The sequence below is a fragment of the Cryptomeria japonica genome, chromosome 3 (assembly GCF_030272615.1).
Source record: "Cryptomeria japonica chromosome 3, Sugi_1.0, whole genome shotgun sequence".
Lineage (NCBI taxonomy): Eukaryota > Viridiplantae > Streptophyta > Pinopsida > Cupressales > Cupressaceae > Cryptomeria > Cryptomeria japonica.
The window spans coordinates 155,564,152-155,588,152 of NC_081407.1; the positions used below are offsets into that span (position 1 = coordinate 155,564,152).

Consider the following 24,001-nt stretch of genomic DNA (forward strand, 5'->3'; position numbering starts at 1 on the left):
TTGTCAGGGCCATCCTCAACTACGGCATGGTCTGTAGGAGGTCAAATACTCGTACGAGTATAGTGGTCTGTCACATCTGCTTAATGATAGTTTTTTCCGGTCCCAACCGAAGTGGGGTACTGGCAGTCGGATGCGAGGCCCTTCGTTCTTCTGCCATCGAACGTTCAATGTCTGCCCTAGCTTCCTAGAGTCTTTCCTTGTCTGTGCGAGGGTCAGGATACATGGCTTTCTTGTTTTGCAATCTTGTGATTGCTAGTACACCTTCCTCTGGTTCTTCTACCTCCAACATATTCACCCCCTTTTGCTTTGGACACTGTGTCATCGTGATCCCCCGGACTGCACCATTCAACAGCAAACTCCCTGCATCATCTCCATTTTGACACTCCCGCGCAAAGTGACCCCATTCGTTGCATTTCCGGCATTGAATCATGGGTCGTCCTTCTACGTTGTACTAAATTCTACTCCTCGGCGTGTTATTGTTGGGCCTGTTGTTACCCTGCCAGTTGTTTCGGCACCCTCCAGGAGAGGCGTCCGAGTTTGTTGCCGGCTTCAAAGGTGTCGCTGGCGGTGTGACTTGGTCGGGTTGGGCGTAGAGCACTTGTGTGCTCCGTGCTTTCAAGTTGTACAAGCATTCCGTGATGGAATGTCCCATTACTTGGCAGATGTCACAGAAGGCTTTTCGAGGACAACTCCCCTTAGTGTGCCCTTTTGTCTTACAGTCGATGCACCATAGTTCCTTCCCTTCCTTGCCATTTTCTTTGTCAGCCTTTAGTTCTTTCATCATACTCATCATATCCCTTCGGAGTGCTTGTACGTTCTTGGATTCCCCGTCGTTGTCTTCATCCGTACTATCACCATCGCTTACCCGACGCTTCCCTCGAGATGTCTTATTTTCACTCTCAATATCATTCGCACGGTTGTATGCTTCGTCATACGAGGGCGGAGGGACCACCTTCATCTTTCGTCTGAGAAACGGTTCCAGTCCTTCAACAAACCATCTCTTCTGTAGGCCATTAGCCGGTTGGTCATCCATTTTGTTGAGCAATTCCCTCAACCTTTTGTTATAGGCCCACACACTTTCACTTTTTCCCTACTTGGTATTGTAAATTTCCTCCACTATTCCATTGTCATCCCATAGGAGTTTAAACTCCTCTTGGAAAGCCTTCTTCAGATTGTTCCATGATGTTTTATAGTGGGCATCCAGGCCCGTATACCAATCAATTGCTATTCCTCGCAGGGTGGCTGGAAATGCCTTCAACCAGTAATCCTGGTCGTCTTGGCCATTTGCCTCCCAAATGGTCACGCATGTCTTACAATGTCGTACGGGATCCTCCGACCCATCGCCCATGAATTTTGGAAGCTTTTGTTTCTCTGGAGTGTGTGCCATTGTTTTTGTCTAGAGGGTTTTATGTAGCGCTTGGGAGTTATTATATGCCTGGAGGGTATTATGTGTTTGGAAGGTACCGTACGCTCTTGACCTGGTTGGACCCCTATTCGTAGGGCTTTGATCACCCTCACTCCTATAGTCCCTCCTTCTCGGGGTTTCTAGGTCTGACCCTCCTATTTTGGTTTCCTCTGACAAGGACAAATTCTTGATGCCGGATAATGTCGTTTCAAAAATATTGGCGATCTCTTCGTGCAAATCCCATACCACCTCCTCTCCTTGTTCAAAATACTCTAACAGGTTGCTCTGCGACTCGGCTCCAAAGTCTTCTTCCAGTTGACGTCGAGTGTGGGGCCTGGTCGGCGAGATCTTCCTCCGCTACGTCTGGAAGTGGCAGGTTCCTAGCTACCTCCTCCTACTCCTTCCACGTACACGGCCTTTGTCTCTCTTGACTACGCCTGCGACTCAAACTCCGACTTCTGCTATGTTCCTCAAGGCTCTTTGAGTCAGCAACTTCCCTTAGTCATCATCTGCGTTCGGCCTGTTCTTTTATGCGGAGGGATCTCCCTACGGTTCCCTAGTCTACTCCTTCGGTAGTAGTGGTACGTTTGTCTTTGTTTGACCATAGGGGCATTAGGTGTCGGGGATACGGCGTCAGCTTGTCTCCCTTTCCTCTTCCTCCCTACGGTTCCGCTCTTCGTACCTTTGGAGTACTTGTTGTCGAAGGAGTTCCCATGCAGTTTCCTCTCTTCGATCTTGGAGTGCAATCAGATTTCTGGCGAGCAACCTTGGAATACTTTTGAGCAGATCAAAGACGGGAGTGTTGATGGTGAGTTCACCACGTACCGTGCCTTCAGAGACGGCTCTCTCCTAAGCCTCCCTCTGCATGTACTGCATGACCGACACGTCCCACAACTCTACCAAGTTTGTCGTCAACGGATCCTTTTGTGCCTCTTTGGCGATACTTTCTTCATGTGTGTCACTGTCTACGACAGTTAATTGTTGGTTGAATGGTCTGCACATTAATTCCTTCCGCCTGCAGCCATAGTTATCTCCAGGTTCGTTCAAGCAACGGCGCGAAAATGTTTAGTCTTCACGGTGAGGTTGGTAAACTCACGGATAAACAGAGATATCCCACACGTACCAACAATTCATGTAACAGAACATTAATATATATCAAAGCATAAATAACCATACCAGAACAGCTATGACAGAATAATGATATCTTTATTGAACTCTCAAATATGCCAGTACAATACCATCCTTGCCCAGGTTCCATCCATACCGTATATAGACACGACGGTTGGCCAAGTTGCCAACCGTCACTAACTACCAACTACCCCACAGGAACCTTTTGGCAACTCAAACATAACAAAACATAAACACCCGACCCCACTATAAACTAACATGTGTTATTGACCCCTAACAACAGTGTTCCACAAGAACGCATCCCCCACAAAATTTTGCTCATTTCAAGGAGGACATATCCAGGATGTGAGGTCTTGAGGGAAACATCCCCTTGCTGCATCGCTAACTCCATCGAGACGCCGAGGACGTCGACAAGATGTCGGGACATCCCCAAGATGTCGAAGGGAATCCCAAGAGTCCCCTACTATCTCAAGGATGCCAAGCATCTCCTAGCCAACAAGCCAAAAAAAAGTTTCAAATAAAAAAAGAAAAATTGAAAATAGCACCCAAGGCTGAACTCTAATGGCCAATGTGCCCCAACTAAACCCCTCAAACACAATAAAACACCCTAAAATCCTTTGTTTTTTTCACAAACTCAATTCAACAGCAAATTTGAGGAGCAAAATTGAGGAGAAGCAAAAGAGTGACTGAAAAAGTGAAAGAGTGAAAGAGAAATGCTGCAAGTGCAAGAAGGTTGATAAGGAGCAAGAGTTAGGATTTCTACATCAAGTTGCAAGGATTTTTCAATAATTAGTTAAGATTCTATGACTGTTTTTTGAATTTTATTTTATTAGTTTCATCTTCATATTTTGATTTCATTCATAATTTCATAGACATGGCTGCAAGTGCATATTCATTGTTCAATGTTCATATTGTCATCAAGATTCAACATTGAAATTTGTAAATAAAATAGAAAAATTAAAATCACCTTCATAAACATGGCTGTCATATTTTTATTTTTTAATGAAGTTTACTGTTTTGAAAATTGAAATTAATATTTTATATGTTCAAATCTATTATTTCTTATTTTGTCAAATTGGGATGAAACTTTTTGTGTATCCTCTATGCTTCATGCTACTTGAAGTAAGAAAAACAAAAGTGAAATCCTTGGTTGACAAAAATTAAGAACAAATATTTTTATTTGTTTATCCTCTACTTCTATCCTTCGTGTGACCTGAAGTAAGAAAAACAAAAAGAAAATCTGTGTCTTAATCCTTTGCATTATGTTGCATCATAGTCTGAATTTTAATTTTAAAATCATGAACTTATAAATTTTATATTGTTTATTGCAGTTTCACTAAGAGTTCTCATGGCATGAATAAAGATGAGCTTGAGGTTCAAAGTAAAACTAAATCAGATAATGCACCTAAAGTTGAGAGAGGTGGCCATGACGGTGAAACCTGATTGTGTACAAATTTGTCCCTTATGAAAGAATAAACACAACCCTCTACGCCCTATTGATAGAGACAAATATGCAACAAACAGTTGGAGAAATTGCTAATTAAATTAGCAACTTTCCTCTGAATTCTAGAGGTACAGCTCGCTCTTATGATATAATTGGGATTTTTGCAAGGTATGCTTTTAACCAGAAAGCAAGAAAGGCAAACATGAAAGCAAAACAAAAGGAAAGAACAAGGCTGATAATAACACAAACAGGTGACTCGGAGTCTACCCATTTGTCAAACATAATAAACGGCCATGGTAAACTGACAGATATCCTTCCCAGATGATGTAGATGCATCAAGACCCAAAGTTTTGTAAACACATACATCCGTAATATAATAGACAGAAGGATTCAAAGAACTAATTGCAAAATTCAAAGTAAATGCTAACCAAAAGAACATGCATGAAAACAAAGCCTCAAACAATTCCCCATTCTTAGAATCACATTCAAAAGCACAAAGTCTTCACTTTCTGCATACAAAATTATGTTTCTGAAAAGAAATCAAGTTGTCACTTTCCATAACTTAAATTAAAAGCACATCAAAATGATAACTGATTGATTCTCACTCATGCATCAAAGTACAAAGGGGATTAGTCCTCCTCTCTTTTATCTACCTATTGCTATATATAAATAAAAGTTTGTAACTATTCTTGCCAATAACAATCTTTGAAAACGATCGTTTTCTCAAAAGTAAACTAACAAGTTACTTTATTTTAGACCTCATAAAAGCATGACCCGCAACACTAATAGGGCGCCATATCTCAATTATCTTGGACTGTAGGTTTTTTGGATTCTTCAATCATTTGTTGAATATGAGCATCGATCATTTCAACTTTCTCTTCTTCTTCAGCTAACACTAAAGTCACCATCGCAAATTTTGTGGCATTCCCAAGCTAGAACAGTAAGCTCGAAAAGAATATCTTACTGTGGACTTTCCATCATATTCTCACCCAGCTGCATTACTGGAACAAGACCCTCCCCTAGAAGCACCATTATGCTTAAGGCTTACAGCAAGACGAATCTTACTATGTTATGAATCAAACAATTTTCTTCTTGTTGGAGAGGACTATGAATCTTCACTTATCTCTTTCCAAAAGATGAAAATCATCTATGCAGGGCCACCAACTTGTCAAGTAACCATTTTCTAAACAAGTTTCTGAAAGGGTAAGAAAATAGGAAAGTTGCCAGCTTTCGCTTATTGACGAATAACATTGATTTTCCATAGCAATGCAATAATACCATTCTTTTTTCAAAAATCGTGTCAGTACTATCCACACGATTTAACTAATATTCTCTCTAAGGAAACATTAATTTCATTTAATTTTTGGCGGTGAAAATACTTTCATCTCATCTCGGAAATCATGCCAAAAACCCATATGCCTTCAAAATCTAATCATTCATTAATGCACCCTATGTATAAGCACCTTGAAAAGACTGCACCTTGGGAGACAGAGAGATCTTTAAGTTGGACCATCGAGTGATTCTGGAAGCTTTGAACCATATGGGCCGATAGGTTCCTGAGTTCTAAAAATCTCTGATCAGTCGATTATGGAAGGGACAAGAACCATTCGAGGTCGGGGATGCCGGAGAACAATCGGGTAGTCAATAGCTTTGGAAAATGAGGAACTGTGGATGCAAGTTCCTAAATTATGCGGTTCACCAATATGGGACAACAGCTGATGGGAAAGTTAGACAAGGCCACGAATGACATTTCGGACTACGGTTGGAAATCGACCGAGAGAGGGCAAGATTCAAAGCTTAAATATAGGGGTAACAAAACCCAAACCACCAAATCCATGGCAAGAGTCGCTGCAAATATGAATTGCCCTGCCACAATACTAGCAGATCTTGCTAAGGGTCCCCTTGATCCTAAATCTCCATTGAAACAATTCGCAACAAAAGTACAAACCAAGCCTGGGACATCTCGGAGCACAAGGTTGTGAAAGAGACACTTTTGTAACATTAAATTTCAGGGCAGCATTGCCAAATTTAATGCCCACCTCCTTCATATCCAAAGAAAGGGTGTACATGTATGTGAGGTGTTGGGGATAAACCTTGAGATTCAAGTCTAAGATATGTAGGCTATAGGGCGTTGGTGGAGAAGACAATAGAGTTGCACCTAGATCTACTTCTTTGTCTCAAAGGCCAAGGAGTTCTACTTCTAGTTTGTAGAGGCAAGTTCCACGTATGCCAACTTCTCTACTTCAAAGGCCCATGCAATAGAAGCTAGGGGAAAAATGCAAGTTGACAAGGGATGAACCTTATAGCTGAACTATTCAATGGGTAGATGAAGGATGATGTAGATGATGTCATTGGCAAATTATTCTCTGCCAATGGCATGAAGAGCACACGGTTATAATGAGAGGGGAGGGTGAATCAATATAACAACAAATTTTACCAATTTAAATTTTTTCAACTTCAATCACAAGTATATAACTTATCTCATTAACATATTCATTGCCTACCAACATTCATATGAGATCTAACTAATATGAGCACAAGTATAATACAAGATATATACGTGGAAACCCTTACGAGAGAAAACCACGGCAAATCAATGCTTTTATATGAATATCTTCTTTTACAATGTTCGTAGGCACCAACCCCCAAGTTTGTTTGTGAGCACCAACTCCCAAATTTGATTCTGTGAGCACCAACCCACTGGAAGCACCAACTTCCAAATCTGAAATTTTGTGAGCACCAGCCCACTGAAAGCACCAACTCCCACTTCAGAATTTGTGAGCACCAACTCCCACTTCAGAATTCGTGAGCACCAACCCACTTCACATAAATCTAATTTTCCACCTTAACAATGTTGCTATCTCAACGGATGATGGACAATTTGATCTTCTCAAATCTGCATATATTCCTTCCTCACACGCATATACTCTTTTTCATAAATCTGCAACTATTCCTTTCACAACTGTATCTTCTTTCATTCCAAATCTGCATATCTTTCCTTTTCAATTCTTATCATAATATTCTTCTTTATCTCTGCAAGATATCCTTTACATCAGCATGTTTCTTTTGTCAACATCTGCATATTTATTTTCATATATATGCCATGTATATGATATATCTTTGACACCCACAACTTCAACATTATTCCATACACAATACACACTCTCACACACTCTAAGTCCCATTTTATTCTGATCTTATATCTGCCCCAAGAAGACCAAAAGAAAAAACATCTCCCTTTATTAAGCGGTCACAACCTTTCAAACATGACATATCATTCTTTTATTATATGCTGACTTTAGTCAATATTGATAAATCACGCCTTTTCAAGTCAGATCGTATATTTTCATTTAAACATTATTTACTTTCGTGAAGCGCATCCTTTCACGTTGCTTTGTAATAAAATCATATTAACTGCTTGCGGCACCTTTTATTTGTCTTTGTAATCATCGCTTTCTTCAAATAATTTTTTACCTTTAATCATGACTCAACTAATCTGTGGTGACTTGAATAGGTTATCACGGCCTACTCTTGTACAGCTCCATACACACGCTTTTGTGGTCACATGGATGTTGCTTTTCTGTACTCTTTCCAAAGTTGCTAACTTAGTAGGTAGTCGCTGCTGTGTAAATGATGATGTGTAATCATAGGATAATCGCTGCACTAAACATACAAATTTAATCGCTGCCTTGTGTAAACGTGATAGAATATACTTCAATTCAGTTCTTCTTACATGGTCAAGTGGCATATATTCACAGTACTTCATTACGTAGAAGTTTGTATTGCTTCACTCGTCATTAATGATAGTTAATATTAATCAGCTTCCTTCATATTATTTTATTCAAATGAAATCATCGACAAAGTGTAATTACCGTAAGCATTAATGGTTCCTCAAGGTTATTATTTTTCATTTTAATAGTTGGACATAATCACTGTTACTGCATTCTTTGCATCTGAAGTTTTGTATCGACAATATATACTTTGTGCGGAGGAACTCATGCCGGAAGTTTTATGTCAACCAAAAAAAAATATGGCTATATCATTTTCAACTGAAGGCACCATGTTATGATTGTTGTCTAAAGACTTTCAAACGTAGAGAACGCACAAATTTCTGCACCTTTTGGAATTTGTTAATTATCACCAAATTTGTTTTTTATTATAATCTGCCATTCTTTTCTTTAACAATGTGTCTTAAGTCGCCGCCTTCCTCCATCTTCATTAATATTGTGTCTTTCATCTCTGAATCTGATCGCTAACCACATCACCATTATTCATTGTTAAACACAAACATATCCATAATGATGCTGCCACTACTGCTTGTGTAGTCAAAATTATATCATTTCCTTGTGCTGCGTTCGTTCCATCATATTACTGTCATGATTTATATTGATTGTTGCTTTAATACAAACAATACATTTGCTGTATGTTTGTGTTTCTTTGGCCGTTGCTGCAAATGATTTTTTTATTTCAGTTCTTATTAATCACTTGTATTTATCGCTGTTTAACATTTTTATTGACATCATTGCTTCTTATTCATGAAGTCGACTTCTATTCGATATAAATTAAAAATGAATCGAAATTATTTTCCATCAAATATCGCCACCTTTGATTAAGTTGATTATTCTAGATAAAGTTGATGTCTTTAAATTACTCGATGAAGTCGGTTTGGATGATTACTCGACTGTCATATTATTCCTTGGTTCATTCTTTGACTCCGATCACTGCATATTCCTTATTTATTTTTCATCTTCTTGTTCTTTAAACATTACATGCACCAATAGGTTGTTTTAGTATTGGAGGCAACGAATTGTTAATATATTGGATGCATGGTCATTCATCCATATTATAGGACCAACAAAATCTGCATGCTGGACTGCAATATTCCATGTTGTTTTGTGTGTAGATAATAATGGACGCTAGAACCAATGTCTTGTGAATACCTGTCAATCTGTCAATCTTGTGCATGATGTTCAATAGGGGCTTGTCTTCAATTCAAATCATTAATCTAATCATGAAGATGTCTTCTTCATATAAATCATAGCTATCCAATTCCTTAACCATCACCTTTGACATTGATGATAGTCTTGTGCCTAACATTGTCTTCTTACCTTTTACATCAATAGCTCAACTTCACTCCTTTGCCATCAATGACAATAATTCCAACATGGCATTCCATTCCATGTGGCTCTATCTCCTCATTATAAGGAGGCGATGGCGATGGTAGCAAGGGCAAGACCATCACATGTGACACTAGGAAGACAATAGTGAGGACCACAATCTTGGATAAGAGCTATTTCAAGATAAATGTGTTATGGATAAAATGAAGGCATATTGGGTGACATGTGGATAGTGTAGTCACGGTTGGGTGCACAGATATCATGGTTACATGTTCAGAGGGCCCATATTTTCTTCAGCCAATTGATTATTTAGGGCATCGCAGAGATGTCAGTTTTCAATTTCGGACCCTCAAGGATGCTATTAGGGTGTTGGGTCACAAAATGTGGTCCAAGTAGTGACAAATGTAGCCCATGTGTGAAAAGCTGAAAGGAAATTAATTGAGGCAGCTTATAGACATATTTGGTGGATTCCTTGCTGTGTGCATGCCATGAATAATGCACTCAAAGGCATGGGAAAGATTGATTAGATCAAACCAATGGGTAATGATGCCAGAGATGTGCAAATGTTTATCTACAACCACCACACTTCACACGAACTCTTCACAATCTTCTCTAAGAAGAAATTCATGAAATCTGTCGATACTAAATATGCATCCTATTTCATTCTCTTGGAGAGAATGTTTGAGTTGCAAGAGGAATTGCAACTAATGGTTATGACAGCAAAATAAAATCGATAGCCCGAGTCCAAGACAATGCAAGGGAAGAGGGTGAAGGATGTATTGAAGAGCGATGTTTTTTGGGGTGATGCAAAATATATAGTCTCCATCATTACTCTAGCTTTCTAGGTCATTAAATATGTGGATGCCAATGTACCTAGCCTTGGAGAGATGTATAAGTAAATTGATTCTATACTAGACCAAATGAGGGATGTCATGCAAAAGGACCCCAATTTAGCATTCTACAATGAGCACATTCAGCCAAACATTCATCAAAGATGGGAGAAGCTCAACACTCCATTGCGCATAGTTGCCTATGCATTGAACCCCAAGTGGTACAAGCAAAAGCTTGGTAGAGTCACACCAATAAAGGATGTTGAAGTGAAGGTAGGGTTCATGACTGGTGTGCTTTATGCCTCCATGAGGCCATTTTGTAAGTGTTTTCTTTACATGGTGTTTGGGTCATGTCATAAGGTCATTTATATCATATTTAACATGTTTTGAGTCAATCAATAGGTTATTAGGTGATTATGAGCTCATTTTGTCAAAAATTGTCAATTCTTGCAAAATTGTCTTGTTGTAAAAATGAAAAAATTGGGAACATGAAAGGTCATCATTTGAAAATTCATGTGGGTGTTGGTTGGACAGTTACCAATGGTTGGGAATTAGTTTAAATATGTTCAAATACTTCATGTAAGGTCAAGAGGAGAAGGGTAGAAGTGGAATGTAAAGTTTTGAGAAGTTATTGAATAAAATACATTGTGTTTTCTGCATTTTCCAACATTCTGCTCTGCTCCAGACCGTTGTATGGCATTGTACTGCCTATGGGTGATCTTTCTTGCATTGGGATTGATGAATATCTGAATCCTCTTTCATTTTCTTTTTGTTTCATTGATTTTCGTTAAGAATTTCGAAAGTTATGATCATTTTAATAACTGTAACTTCCAGATTTTGGGGTAACAGTCATGTTGCAGTGAATAGTATAGATTTTTACGAATGTTCTATGATCTGAAAGTGGTATGGTTGGATAGAGGATTATATAACCTTTCCATTGTGACCAGTCTCATCCATTTTTGTTGAGTTTTGAGTATTCTAGAGACCTTTTACTGAGGCAGGGTCTGAAAGAGCCTTGGTGGATGAGCCTAATGCAGATTACCAGTCAATTTTAGGCCCTTGTGTTATAAAGCAACCTACCCTGATTTTGATATATGTTGTATAAAGCCCAAATGGGTATCCAAAAATGGTCTTGGATCCTCTAGGTCGGGTGAGCATCAAAAGTTATGACCAAAAAACTCAATTTGCTGTACGAATTAGGCCTAGGATCAAAATTACCAGTCAATATTTGATCCCCATGTTCTAAAACAACCTATGCTCATTCTGACATATATTTAATAAATCCGAAAAGGGAACTCAAAACAGATTTTGGTTTGTGAAGATCACACTTGGACTGAAAGTTATGCCCTGATTTGCAGTTTGGGAATACTTCTAGCCTATAGGTCTATTGGAAGGGTAAGAATGTGAAATATGTACAACCTGACTTCTTGGAAGCCCAAATCAGTTTAGTCATGTCATTTACACATATTCTACAGTGTTCCATGAGTTTGTTGAAGGCGTTGGAGAGTTGGAGCCATTTGGAGATATGAAATCTTGAGTAGACCTTGTCAAGTTAAGGTGCGAGTGGAAGTGATCCCTCATCGTACTGCATCTATGAGGGCCATCCAAAATATGTATGATCCTATTAGAGATCAACAACATTCCAACTGAGTGGACAAAATTTGCCACTCTTCGAGGTGATTTTGAGGAGGTCGAGATGGATATGACGACTATGGCATAGGAGGACACAATTTTGTGGTGGAGTTACCATGGTGTAATGTCTCGTTTTAGGAACAACGAAATATAATCACAAAATGCAATGTTTTAATTCCAATTGAAATGTCCCCTTATGTTAAAACTTAGGAAATAGGGACAATTAACTTGCAAAGATGAATTGCAAGAGACTTCTTTTGTTCAAGTCTCACTTATCACTATGAAATTATGATCTATGATACCACTCATGAATGTTTAAATTATGAAATTGATAATATATATATATAGAGAGAGAGAGAGATAATGATAATATTATTCAAAGAACAATATATATATTGGATATTGATCACTGTTGTATCTGATATAACTGCTAACAATTATGCAAGGATGATCTTGATGTTCAATATGATATTAGCCTCCTTTGATTTGACAATGGAGTATGCTATGTTGTCTTCTTATCACCTGTAGTGATGAATTGCTATTTTTTATTCAATCCTTAAATATATGCAATGTATATATGATGATATCGCTTGTAGTGATATGTTGCTGTTTCAGATATAAATATGTATTCTTGTAACAATGATAATGACGCTGTTCCTGATATGGTAGATTTGCACTTGCAAAAAGGTTGCCGTCCCTGAATAATGCCTTCAAACTATGCAACCAAAATATGCCAAGAGGCTGATGCTCTATGAGAAGATCCAATAAAGGTTTCCAAGTCGATGATGCCTTGGAGATGGGAATTGATCTTCTAATATATCTTGGAATGGTTGTGTCCCCTTGTTTGGTGATGACATACACCTTTCTTGAAATAACCTATATACAAATTGTGCCTTTTGATTGTCAAACAATTATTTAGATGATTAATCACACCCTTTGTACTCGGATGTTACTTGATTAATATAAGCATTTACTTGATTAACTAACCGATGGATTTGACAAGTCTTAATTGGTATTGTTTGATATCTCTCTGCAATCGATACTAAGTGTTGATAATTCCAGTGGGCTGGCTGACTGTATTTTACTGGTCTTGACAATGGTATGGCCTTCTTTGACAGCATGCATTGTTCTTAATGACCTCGGCACCGATTGGATTCAGGGTCATTGATATTCTCTCTGTTCTTACCACAGCAATAATGAAGAATGTATGTTATGATGTTATGAATGGTAGATCTGATGTCTTATGGCGACGATAATATTGAATGGATGATTCATGCTCAGAATTGCTTAATAATTAAGGTAATCAGAGATTGGCTGCTCCTTCAGTCCACTGTGAGGATAATGCATAGTTGGGAATGAAGAAATTGCCTTCATAGATGAAGGATGCATAAGAGTTCTCCATGGATAGATGTTACTAGTGTATATTTCGGTATAGCATCAATATATGCAATCATGCTTCCTTCATGTTCCCTTGATGTGTATGATGAGTTGACATCCTGTGGGTTAAGTATTTTGCTTGTCCTCAAAGTCCTCATTCCTTGATTATGAGAATGGGGAAGAGCATATCAAATCTCTTGTCTTCATTACTACATCTTCTTCTCCATGCTTTACTTGAATCCTTGATGATGTAACAGAGGGTGATATTAACCTTCACTCACCATTTCCCTATCAACTCATAGGGTCTTTAGTCCTGTCGAAGTCAACATGTTCTCCATTCATCAACTCCCTAACCTAGCACATGAGGATGCTAGGTCTATCTTTGAAGGTAGACAAACTCCACTCCACCCTCTGCTACAGTACCTAATTCTACGATTAAACTAACCCTAACACGACCCATTCCACCTGAAAATATCTACAGTATGGTGGAATGGTGGTCGTTCATATTATGGACTTTCGAACTTCTTAAGTTCCTGGTTTCGAACTCTTCCTGTCACTGAAATGACAGAAACTATGAACTTCTTTAACTTAATTCACCTGCAGACTCAAATGACATTAGAGTATAACACACTTAACTAAATTGGCATTCAATGTATGTTTTCAGTCCATACAGTACGCATAAGCAAAAACAGAAAAGAAAGGTGCAGAAAGACTGTTCTCAGTACAGCAGAAAATGAAAAGTCTCTTATTTCCTCTTCCTTCAGTTTTCCATCAGCAATGTAACAAAAAAACGACCCTGCCTCATGTTTTCTCGAGGCATATAAACAACAGAAAGTTTGGACACCAACAGTCATACCATGACTGTTGGTGTTCCAGCTACAGTCGAATGGGCATCTCCTTTTTAGTTACAAGACAGACCCAACAAGACTAAATATGAGGAAAACAAAATGGTCAATATTGACCTTATTACAACCAAAGAAAAAAATTCCCTAAAACTACCAAAATTTGCCAAGTCGGTGCTCCTACACCACTTGATAAGAAAATCGTGAAGTCTTATGGAATAAAATGATTTTCATCCATAAAGCCTTCATGCCATAGTTATTATTGTTATAATATACAATTACCTAGTTATTTCCTAACTATTAGCCAATTGAGGGTGTATCAAGGCTGCCACCCTTGATCACATAAGTAATTTATGGCTTCTTATTAGAAGTTCAAGATGGAGACATCACACATGGGCTGAATTCTTTGACTACCACTCTAACCATTCGACTACTATCTAAGTTTCTAGTTCTTTTGCTCCTAAGAAACTAGTCTACTTATAGCTTCACGTACTCTCTTAAGAAGAATAGACTTACCTCTAGGAGAGCAGAGAACTTATGGTTCTACATAGTGTGTTTTGTCTCATCAACCACAAGACACTTTTGTATGCAGAGCAATTCCAACAACACAAGCGAACACAGATTGATGACAATGCTACAGTTACACAAGCAGGGCTAGTTGGTATTAGTTTGGATGAGCTTGAAAATTCTAGTGATAAGGTTTTTGGGAATGATTAGAGGCCTCACTTTAATCCATTTTGTTATATTGAACATGTACTCATTGTAATCATCATTATGAAATCTTGAATCTAATATAAATTTTTAATTCAACATTTCAATTGTTAATGTTCACTTAAAAGTTTAGTAGTATTTAAGTTTTAGTGTTTTACTACTTTGCCAAAGTTTCATTTGTAATTCTTAAACTTAAACATCCTTTTTCAACTATTTTTTCAAGTAACATATGTATATCAATGCCTCCCCCCCACCATCATTTTGTCGCCATCCCCAAATCTAGGCCCCTGCTCACCATGTCCCACCATAAGGAAACTCCATGGAAATATGGTTATTGAAGAATATTTTTGAAATCTTATGTAATTTCAAATGTTTGATATATTTGCAAAGGTTTTGTTGAGTCGCAAGTTTTTTTAATGTTTGGCCTTATTGAATAATTGTCGAGTCCAAGTTTTTCAATTATGATTAATTATGATATACAATAGATATATAACATTAAATGAATTATAAAATTTATTTTAAATTGTATTATTTTTAGTATCAAGTATATTTTAAATTTTGTATAATCACTAGTATATAATCACGACTAACTATATATGTATGAATGTATATGTATCATGTATGCATATATATGCATAACATGTATATTGTTACCCCGTTTTTAAACTTTTTGGGTTCACATCTCATGTATATATGATCTTTCTTCCAAGCCATGTTTACTCTAGATCCTGGCCTCGTTATTTTCAACATTACGTTTGAAGTCGGTCATTTGTGCTTCCTCAAATACTTAGTCGGTCAGTTTTCTAAGTATTTGAACTTAGTCTTTCCCTTTACAAAGATTCTTAAGGACACCAACCTACCCCATCGTGCTGAAATGCGCGTCATGTTGTTTCTTTCTTTTTCTCTTTAAAGTTTGTGTTGTCTATGTTTCGGAAGCATTTTCTAACTATCTTACCTTTACTACTTCAAAAGGAAAGTTCATAAAGTCTTCGACTTTGCCACCCACGCCGAAGTGAACTAAGTTTTGTTCTAAGCTTATATAGTTGGCGGGTCAGGTGGATGCATAAATTGCTGAACTTTTTCTTAGTGGTTCGAAACTTCGAGAAAGCTACCGACTTCCCGACCATGAAGGGTCTATGTCTTTCAAGGAGATGTACTTTCACAATGCTAGCGTGCGCAGGGCATTTATTGTTCCCTTAAGCTGTGGAAGACACCTATCAAACCGGCATGAACTTAAATGTACCTTCACCACTAAAATAAACGAAAAATCTAAAGCTTCTTTTAAAAAGATTGTATTGTTTGTAGTTGGCCTTCATTATGAGAAGCCTTGAGAACGAAATTCAAAGTGTCTAAGCATTGGAAAAAGGAAGCGAATGCATGCAAGAATTCAAGTTGGATTGTGAAGCTTTCTTTCTTACTAGTAATTTAAAGTGTTATTCAAGCTATTTTCAGTTTATCGTCTGAAGTTAAGGTGGTGGGATTTGCTCCTCTCCATGAGTTTATCTAGTGAACCTTCTGCTCGTTCCTTGCATTCTTAGCCTAGCCCATTCGAATACAAGAATGGCCACATTATCTTTTCTCTACATTTTTTGTCTCAAAACTTAATACCCATTATGCTCACAACAATAGAAAATGGTTTAGATGGGATTTTTGATGCATATGTTAAATGTGAAGATATTCGAGAGATCCTTGACAGATTAAGGGGAAATTTCGCCTCTCCCATAGCAAGCAAGATAGTTGGCAGTGGCCTTCTAGAATCTGCTGATTTCCCTAACAGTCGAGAATTGGTGTCCGTTTGTGTGAACCATTACCACTCAGAACATCGTGAAATCTGGGATTTCGATCGCACAATTGTTGTCAAAATTGATTCGGAGATTGTTACTCGAGCTCTTAAATTACCAGAGAGAAGTTTTTATAGATATGCCAATTGAGAAAGCTTGGGAATATTTTCATGATAAAGAAGAATGGTCCTTAAATAGAATTGCCATAGCCTTGTTCAAAACAAAGCGGAAGGGTCGGTCACAACTCCTTTCATTTCTAAAAAAGGAGACTTTTGTAAAGGAGATTGAGGATACAATTGTCTTGTTACACCACATGTTCTGAACCCTTTGGAAGGGTCAAGAGCAAATTTCTCATTTTAGGCCTATTCCATCATCATTTCAAGTTGAATTCATCTCTCAAAGGAAGAAAACACTACTCCTCTCTCATCCAAGCCATAAAAATCAAAACTTGACTTGATTTTGCAAGAAAAATAGGTGATTGAGGAATTTTCGCCCTGGACCCTCTGGAAGGGTCAGGAGCCAAATTCTCCTTTTGGGCAAAATCCTTCATTTTTCCAAGTTAAAACATCTTCAAGAGGCAAAAGCAAGTTGTTCTTGTTTCATTCATGCCAAAAACTTAACCTTTTTCACTGCACAATAAAAGCTTTTGGGAATTTCACTCTGGACCCTTTGGAAGGGTCAGGAGCGAAATTCACCATTTTGTCCAAAGTTCTTCATTTTTACATGCTTCCAAATCTTCAAAGGTATCAAATAAAGTCCAATCTTCATTCCAAGAGACCCTGCACATCAAAACTTAGCCAAAGTTAGGAAGAAATAAGCTCTAATAAGATTTTTGCTCTGGACCTTCTGGAAGGGTCAAGAGCGTGTTGACGTGTATTTTGTACACTATCAAACACAGAATAAAATACCTAAAGGTACCTTATCCTCTCTTGAGTAAAGCCTCTGATTGCTGAAGATATTGCGAAAAAGGATCAATCAGGATGACTCCAAGGTTCTTGTATGTAGGGTCTCTACGTGTGCATAAGCTCTCTGTGGTATGATGTGATTTGCTGGAATCACAAGGGGACTTACATTTGATGCCTGAACGTCTGATCTGCTTTGAATATTGCTGGAACACAGGCTCTTACTGGCTTTGACTTGAAAAAATGGAAAAAGGATGAGGGCGAAGAGAGGATCTAATCCTAATACTAAGAATGTAGGAGCAATGATTGATCTTTGATGAAACTCTAACTAGGTCTTGTTTTGACATCGCAGGACCATCTCCACAAGGCTAGTGCGATATTCGAAGGGAAGCTTTATGATGTTCAAATCATCACTGCAGGCATAGACACCATCAGGTTGATGCATGTCAATGAAGAAGCGACAATTAAAGTTAGGCTTAAGCTGAATGATTCCAGTTGACTACACAAGGCAAGTCTGCAATCAACAAACTGCTAGTAGTATGGATATGCGAATTTCACCATCAATCAAGCATATTTCTTCCACTCATCTAATAACATGAAATCAAATATGAGAAGTATAAAGACCATGCAAATTGTCGAATCGACCCATAAATTTCACCATTTCTTCAATGAAGTTACAAGTCTTTTACAACAACATCTTGGCAACAATCTTTGCCTTCTCTCTCTACTCTACTCTAATTGCTATTCTATCAACTATATTCTAACTCTTCCAACTAACCTATTCTCTCTAATTCCTAATGCCTTTACAAAATGAAATGCCAGGGCTTATATAGTGCCCTCAATACAATTCGATGGCTTAGATCAATTTGAGATCAATGGCCAAGATTTTACAATGAAAACCCTAATTAGGGTTTGTTACAATCATTACATAACATTTAATGCTTGACCAATGAAATAATTGTATTGCTTGGACACATGTCCTCTCTAGAAAATTCCACCAATGGATAGCTAGGGTAGGTACATCGGAGTTTGTGCCACCTTCCATGAGTTAGGTACATTGAATCTGGAAATGCTGAGGTGGACCACACTGATTGGAGAAGTGATGACTGGGATGCCACCTCATCTGACACTTGTAACTTGGTAAATATTCAACTTGGTGTTGTTGAGAAGCTAGCTTTAATTAATTCATCTGGAACTATTTGCTTCTTCAACGAACCCTTGTTCTGACTTCTTGTGTCCTTGATGTGTAGGATGATTGATGTACCTCGCCTTGAAACGCTGGATTGGAGGAAGCCGCCCTTGTCCTTGCTTGATCGTCCTTGAGGAGACCGTCCTTGATCTGGCTTGATTTTCCTTGAGAGTCGCCATCTTGGTACCTACACAACATTTCAAAATTAGTAATATATCTTTGAAAAAATTAAACTTTAAAAGGAAGATTCAAGATTTTAATTAGGAAACTTCATGATAAATCTTGAGTTATCATTTCCTAATTTAGGATTTTCAAAGCAAAATTTAAATCTTCAAAAATGGTGCCAAGGTGATTACGCCATACTACACTTGGGAATTGATTCTAAATAATGATGCAAAAATAGGAGAATTCGCTAGGCAAAATGTAGATCAAGACTCCCTTTAGCAAAATGCGCCCCCTTTAGCTTGGAAAAGAACTCCATCTTCCACTAGCTTCTTCAAGATCTGGAAATTCGCCTTCAAATACCTTCAAAACATCTGGAATTTATCCTCCAATCTAGCAAGAAATACGCCTCTCCAATAGCCTTCAAGATGAATTTCGCCCTTCTTAGTCTCCACTCCTGGTAGAAATTCGCTCCTCAAATTGCTCTTCCAAATCGCACTTGAAATGATGAGTGAATGATTTGATTAATGAAAAACATGCCTCAAATATATAGAGCGCTCACCATTTTATTTCCATGGGCTGACTTGGAAAAATAGGCCAAAAGATAAATAAAAATTAATAAAAAAAGAGGCCGACTTGATAAAAACATTAAATAATACCCCAAGCGCTCCAATTTTATTTTATTTTTTTAAAATAATAATAATTAATTTTAAATGCCTTTATAATTAAAATTTCGATTTTTTAAAGGCATAAATTAATTATTAAATACCATGCGCTTTTATTAAATGCCAAAAATATTTCAAGGTTTTATCGAATCTGACATTTAATGTAATTTGAAGGATATTTGGCGCCCAATCATGAAAAATAATGGCTATTAACAAGATCGCTCTGGTCCCTGGGAGAGGGACAGGAGCGATCTCATTCTAGACCTCACACTTCTTGTTTTTTACGTCCAAGACCTCATTTTTGACGTCCAAGATGGCATTTTTACTTAGAATTTCGAGTTCAATTTATTCGATCTTTGAAATGAGTGCACTTTAAAGCATTTTCGCCCTGGTCCCTTGGTGAGGGACAGGAGCGAATTTTGCTCTCTAGGCCAAATCGTTACAATTTTCATCAAAAAAAGTCTTGGCTAAGGAAGATATCATCTTACTTCATGCTATGAATAAAAGTTAATGTCCAAAAAAGGTCTAAAATTGTGCATATAAAGAAAAGCGCTCTGGTCCTTCAGTGAGGGACAGGAGCGAATTTGACCTTCTAGGCAAAAACTTCATCATTTCATTGTTTTTGATCAAGTCTGGATGCTCTATCACGTTCATTTTGTCCTCCATCATGCCTTTGATGTCTCAATTTGTCCAAACAAGGTCAGGAATGACTCCACTAAGCTTTTTCGCTCTGGACCCTTGGTGAGGGACACGAGCGATTCGCCTTGGACCCTTGGAGAGGGACAGGAGCGCTTTTCGCTCTGGACCCTTGGAGAAGGACAGGAGCGAAATTTGACTTTTCGAACTCTCTATCAGGACAATTTTAATGGAATATAACATTTAAGTATAAATGACATTTCCTTCTATGTTTCTTCTTTCTTATACTTTAAGTTATATTCCATATATACTTTCAGGATGTTTGAGAGTGGTTTCAGACCTCCAGGAGTTATATTGCAAAATCTAGTTTTTTGAGGTTTTTCAGTTTCCAGACTTAGTCAAATTCAGGATCAGGACATTCCAGACTTAGCCAAATTTCAGGATCAGGACTTTCAGACTTAGCCAAATTTCAAGATCAGGACATCACTCAAGCCGGACTTGCTATCCTATTGATCTCCCCGACAACACTCAAAATGCAAAGGCTAACTAACAAAACCCTAAAAGACCCAAAAACAAACCCTAAAAAGCAAAAAAAAACAAGGGTCCCCATTTGCAATGGGGCGATGTGTGAAAACGTCACAACAGAGCGAAATCTCCATTCCAGGCCAAATTGCTCAATTTTCAAGTTTCAAACCACCTCACAAGGCAAAGTTAGGTCTTTTCCAAGCTAGGAACAAGATTGCAAATCTATCCACGACAAGAAATAGAGTTTAGGATGAAATTCGCTCTGGACCCTTTGGAAGGGTCAAGAGCAAAATTCTCCTTCAGGTATCATCTTGCTCTTCAAAAATCAATCAAGTCCCTCTCCAGGCAAGAACATATCAATCTACCCTCAAACATGCCCTAGAAAGCATCATTCAGTCAAAAATGAGAAGAAAAAAGAGGTTTACAAGGATTTTCGCCCTGGACCCTCTGGAAGGGTCAGGAGCGAAAATCCTATTTTAGGCTTGATTCTGGACGTTTTGAACTCCAATTTTCCTTAAAAGGCAAACATAGACTTTCCTCATGCATCTCCATCAAGATCCTGCTTTTCACTAAGCAAGAATGAGAACCTTTCAAAATTTCGCTCTAGACCCTCTGGAAGGGTCAGGAGCGAAATTTCTCTTTTCAGGCTAGATGTTACCTTGATTCACTTCATTCTCCATTTAACTTGACCAAATCAACTCCCTTTCTTCATTGACTCTGCTCAACTGACTCAGACCCGGAAACAAACAGGACCCTGACAAGAAAACCTTCTTTCAATCTAGACCTGACCTGAGACCTATTCTCCCTGTTCCTTGATCTAACCCACTTGACTCTCCTGAAAGGCATGCTTCATTATGGAAAACTTGAGGTTTCAAGCAGACAACCACCAACTTCCCAAAACTAGGCTAGACTCAGCTTGAAAGAAACCCTAAAACGAGCTTCAGAGATTAGCCCTAATCTAGCCAGCCCAGGCAAACCACTCACTCACTAAAAAACCTAGAAAGCAGAGAGAAAAACAAGCAAAGAGAAAGCAAAACCTAAAGCAAAAAGAGGGGGTCCCCATTCTAATGGGGCGATGTGTGAAATGGTCACAACAGGACCCTAATAAATTGAAGCAAATCGAAAGAGCCTAAAATGTTACCATGGTAATGGATAAGTGGGTAGAGAAACTTGTTATTGATGTAATATTTTTCTTTCACTAAGGCATGAAAATGTATGCATTAATATCTGGTAAATTGGAAAAATGGAGAAGTGATCTGACGGCTCTCAAAAAAAAGAGTAGCGGTTTGTCAGTTGTTTTATTTGAACTTTGAGAAATTTCCTAGATGTCTCCTGCAATCGCGACAGGTGAAGGAATAATAAAAAGACCAGTTGATTCTGAATTCATAACTTGGATAGATACATTGGAATGGGGAATGGTTAGTTATGAAGAGCTGGACAATTATATAAGGCAAATCTTAGTTCAGTTCAACAAGATGTCCAGAACCTGGTGTCCCACTTTATGCTTCTAGAAATAGAGATATTTGAAAAAGAAGAAGAAAAGTTAAGAAATGAAGCTGAAGTAATCCACGAGTTTAAAGAAAAAATACAAGAAAGTCTCTCTACAGAAAAAGTAAATGAAGAAGCAATAAATAATTTATGCTACTTATCAGAAAACATCCCTAGTTTCAAAGATGTTGGAGAACTTGATCCAAAGGTTATTGAAACTGAACAAAAGATCGCCAAAATATAAAGGATAAATATAAGAGGCAAACCGCAGTCCGAAACACTATCTGGAGTCATCACTAGGTACAGACTTTATGGAGCGAAGGTACAGGAGCAAGATGCACGAGTTCAAACAGTAGATGCGAGAGAATAGGTGGCACACGTGGACCCAGAGAATGAAGCACAAAGAGTCGAGGAAAGGGAACCCGTGGTGATTTATTAGTCTCTTTAGTCTATGTTGCTTTTCTGATGTATTGTCAAAAACTATTGGCTCTAGAGAGCTATTTTTTTCTTTTATGTTATTTGCTAAAACTTTCACTGATCTTTGGGGCAGTTATTTTCAAGAAACTATTGGTTACCAAAGTCAGTTATGAAACTTGATGCGTATTTATTGCTAAATTTTGTGATGTTAAGGATGATAGGGAAAAACAGAGAAGAATTTTAGTGACTAATGAAATAACATCTGAAAGTAAGCCTGCAATTGTGAACTGTGTTATGATTTATGGGTCACTCATTCATCCTTGGTGTAGAAAATCATCACACCCAACCCAACTATTAGTCTAGATAGCCACTTGGTGGGCGTATATGTATATGTATATGTGTGTGTGTGTGTGTCTATGTTATGTATATATATGCATACATACACATACATACATATATAGTTAGTTAGTCGTACATGTTCCAAGGAATAGGAAATTGTCATATTGGCATACCCCAACCCATTCCCATACTAGATGAACTGGCAACTTAGCCTAAATCCATGAATTGGATTTTGTAACCTTATGGATAAGTTCTTTAATCACAAAATTGAATAATGATAGTTGATGCTACAGTTATGATGCTAAAATTATTATTAAAGTTAATCCTTCTTACATTCATGTGTTTGTGTCATTTTCATCTTATATTACAAAGGTTTGGTTGAAAGTAGGTAGTTAATATCAAGCTTTATATTGATTTTATCTATCTCGGTCACACCTTTACATACAACTTAGTGGTTTATCTTTGGAGTTGTGTGTTGTCATTTAGCAAAACCATTATTCCTTTTAAATCTTGTGGACATCTGCTTATCGGTTTATGCTTTTATCTTGTAGTCAGGTGTTTTGGAATTCAACTTAATTGCTTGGGTTAAGTTATGTAATCCATAAAATCCCATTTGTAAAGCAAGTTGTCACTAATCTTGTGCTCACAACTGAGGCAAAAATATAGAGAAAAGTTTATTTTAATTATTTCGCTATTGCGAACCCCCTAAAAAATATTGTGCAGAGTGTTTATAACTGTAAATTTCGCCTGTATCTTAGTGTCTAGGGTTAGTTAACTTCTTGGGGAGCTTCTCTTTACAATTTTAAGGGAGGTTTTACTTAATATAGTGTTCCTGTTTGAGTTGTCTTGCAAAAGACATTTAAATGCTAATAGTTTAAAATTCTACAACTTGTGAGGCATTGAGAGATTTGCAACAAGAAGTGGATATTTCCTTTGGGCTTTTTCAGATAGCAATATACCATGATGCTGACATTGTTTGCATGCTCACTAGTTCCTCTAGCAATATTCTTATAGCTCCCTCTGCCCTCAGAACAACTAAAACATCACAATATCACAGTATCCCCTTACCTTAATTTTTTTGTTATTAAACCTTTTATAACCATAACAATCCCATCACTGGGCCAATTATTGTTCTAAGTTGACAATTCCAGTAGAAGGTGAAGGCTAATGGTTGCAGATATCATTGCTATTTATAGGCCAGGACCTGTAGCTTATAGTAATCACTGCAAATGATGATCTTGGTGAGTTCAATTATAACCACTCTTTTTTTTCCCACTCATGCCACATGCACATCATACAAGATCCACATGTATCACCACAAAAACAACAGAATACAATGCCCCTATCAAATATTAGGATATAGAAAGAACCCGGCAGTTGCATATTATTGTGTTTCAGAGGCCTGCTCGAA

The 24,001-nt window shown here is 37.7% G+C and overlaps 1 protein-coding gene across 1 annotated transcript in view; it reads right to left on the minus strand.

Moving 5' to 3' along the window:
- The window catches only part of LOC131057625 (ATP-dependent DNA helicase 2 subunit KU70), a 213,433-nt gene that overhangs the window by 90,682 nt on the left and 98,750 nt on the right, over nt 1-24,001 (minus strand). The gene's annotated exons all lie outside the window — the stretch shown is intronic.